Raw genomic sequence first — 3,420 nt, 5'->3', positions numbered from 1 at the left:
AATATAACAAAAATATCAGCATAAAACATTTTCAACCGGCTCTAATTTGTGCTGCTCTGAGGAAACCAATGTCTATTCAGTTAATGTCTTTTAAAATGAAATGTCTATCTGGGCTGCCTTTTGATTTAGCTTTGTTTTGGTTTCGAACACACCTCTATACTTCCATTTGATGAAGCTCTCCTCCTCTGGTGCATTCATCTTTCCAACTATTGAGCACCACCTCCCTCTGCTTGAGCACATAATCACTGCACTTGTGAGTGATTCCTCTTAAACAAAGCAATGCTTACGGAGTCCCAAAGGTGTCCCAAAAAATAAATAAATTAGATAAAAAATAGATTAATAAATTAAGAATAGGATGTTTTTCTGCATTCACTCGTATGTTCCCACAGGTACTAATTTAAATATTTCCACATTTATTTTTGAAATGTATTTTTTTCCCTACTTTTTTTTATATAATCTTTCACTTTTATTGCGATTTTTTTTTTTGCATCTCCTGTTCAAAAACAAGGGATGCTCTCCACTGGCTCCCATTGGCCGATCAGTGTGTGAGGAACAACAATGGTGGCGTACGTACAGGATGTGAGTTTTTTGGCAATTACATTTAGAAATATATACTTCTTTCCCAGACTGATAATCCATCAAGAGCCTAAGGCAACCAAATCCATGTGGACATAAACAAATGAATAAATACTTCATTAAAAATATATATTGATTGCATCTTGATCCTATCTTTCTAAGCACATTTTCCATTTATTCTTTCCCTATTGATTTATTTATTTATCTATTGCTTTTGTCAGTATTTGGCTCCCATTGGCTGATCAGTGTGTGAGGAACAACAATGGTAGTGTGTACAGGATGTGAGTTTTTTGTAAAACACACTTTTTCCCAGCCTGATAATCCAATGAGAGCCTGAGTAAACCATACATCCATGTGGACATAAACAAATGAATAAATACTTAATTTAAAGGGGACCTATCATGCAAAATGCAGTTTGAAATGATGTCTTTTATACATCAACATGTGTCCCCGGTGGGTCGGGGAACTCACGCAGCGTCAGGAAATAAAACCCTCTTTTCCTCCGTACCCAAATCTCTAAAAACGGGGGAACAACGGAGCTGATCCAGATTTGCGTCCGATATGACGTAATATCTGAAATGTGGACCCACGGCCCAATCAGAAACGTTGCTATCAGAAACAATGCCCGACTGTTTTGGACGTAATATGGTCGGTGTTTACATTAGCATCGCTAACACTCAGAGCTAACCTGTACTGGAGAGCATGTGTGTGAAGAAGCAGGAAGTAGAAAGGAACTCACCTTGTGGTATAACCGGCAAGAGAGAAAGCCTTTGAGCTCCAAACTGTTTCAGAGAGAATCCTTGATAATCCATGATATGGCGTTTCATCACTGCAGTATTTAGTTTATACAGTAGCTGCCGGGTCCCGCATGAGCTCAGCCCCCTCCTTTTTATTTAATCAATTTCCTTTTCTTTTTAAAGCTTTATCCCCAAATCAGCACTTTTGAAACAGGAAGTGAAATAGAGGGATATGAGGCATGGCTAGAATGGGTGATCTGTTTGGTATTTTGAGCAAAAGACTTCATAGACATATTTTTTATATATCTTTATATATCTGAGACCTATGCTATTGCCTAAAAATAACATGATAGGTGACCTTTAAATTATATATTGATTGCATCTTGATCCTATCTTTCTAAGCACATTTTCTATTTATTCTTTCCCTATTTATTTATTTATTTATCTATTGCTTTTGTCAGTGTTTGGCTCCCATTGGCTGATCAGGGTGTTGTTGCAGTGAGGAACAACAATGGTGGCTTACAGGATGTGAGTTTTTTGTCAATGACATTTCAAAATATCTTCTTTTTTCCCAGCCTGATAATCCAATGAGAGCTAAGGAAACTGAATCCATGTGGACATAAACAAATGAATACATACTTAATTTAAACTAATATCTTGAGCACATTTTCTATTTGTTTTCTCCCCTATTGATTTATTTATTTATCTATTTCCTTTGTGAGTCTTTGGCCCCCCATGAAGGGTGAAAACGCTGAGGGGCGGATCAATATGCAGGTCTCTAATTCAGCAGACTGACAGGAAGTGCTCTCCCACAGATACCATTACTGGTATTAATTCTGTCCGGGGATTGGAGAGGGTCACCGCAGTGTCAGTGTTCAGTGTGGCGCTGACCTGACCTCTGCGACTGTCTTCATCTTATTTAATCCTCACCAGGAATCTGGATTTCCTCACTAGCCTATTAGCCCGCATGGTGGTAGGGGGTTCGGGAGCTAATAGTTTTATTGGTGGTCTGGGGGCTTTCAGTCACACTTGGGAAATGTTAGTTTTATGATCAATACACCCTATTTAACAAATTGGATATAAAATAAAGTGTGAATAACGGATGTTTTCCAATTTTGTTAATTTTACTTATTGGTATTCAGAATACATTCAAAAGAGAATAGAATATATCGTTATTGTCATCATACAAAGTACAACGATATTTCTTTGGCAACTCTCACTGCAGTACACAAATAGACACATTTAAATGAATAAGAGTGGTAAAAGCAGAGGTAGTAGCGATGACAGTGCAACGAGATAAAATACAATGTCAATGTGCATATTTACACAAGCTTGCAAAATGTTCTCCTCTGTTGAGCATTTGAACCAAATCAGATCACATTGAACACTTACTCCTGCCGTTGTCTTGTGTTCAGAAGCAATCTTCTTGATTACTATGGGCTGTGTTCAGTTCAAGAGTCACAGAAAGCCATTACAGTGAGAGGGATTGGCTCAAAGATAATAACTTAATTAACTCACAATGGAAGAATCTAGTAAATAACCATTTGAATCAGAAACCAAGTTCATATCTTTGAGGAAAGAGGAGGAAAGTAGGTGAGTTAAAGACCACTAAATATGCATAACGACCGGGTGGTAAGATGTATTAATGACGTGTGTATTTTCTTCTTCTTCTCCTGATTTAAATGTAGTTATTTTAAGTATATTAATGTTTATTTTCTCATGTAAGCCATGATAGTGTGACAATGACCCAGCATCGTCTGATAAACTGAAAATAAAACTTAGCTGTGATTAATTTCTTGTTTATAATGTATTGTACCTGTGTATATCTATACTTCCTGCCAATGCACTTGCCCTGTTATTACACTAATGAATGCAGGAGAGCAGAGCACAAAGGCTGCATCCTCTCGGGGAGGATCATATGTCTGCTTCCCCGGCTCCTTCCCCTTGACAAAAAACACACCCTTCAGTATCAGCATAATCAATGGGGAGTGGTGCTGGACGGTGGGCGGCTACCACAGCTTTGCCGGCCTGTGATTCGCTGACATGCCCTCTAATTGGATCAAGTAGGAACTTGCTTAGCTGGATGCTTTGTGCTGGGATTGGATTG

Source organism: Gymnodraco acuticeps, unplaced genomic scaffold, assembly GCF_902827175.1.
Source record: "Gymnodraco acuticeps unplaced genomic scaffold, fGymAcu1.1, whole genome shotgun sequence".
Lineage (NCBI taxonomy): Eukaryota > Metazoa > Chordata > Actinopteri > Perciformes > Bathydraconidae > Gymnodraco > Gymnodraco acuticeps.
The sequence above is the reverse complement of the archived record's forward strand: the minus strand, read 5'-3'. Positions refer to the sequence as shown.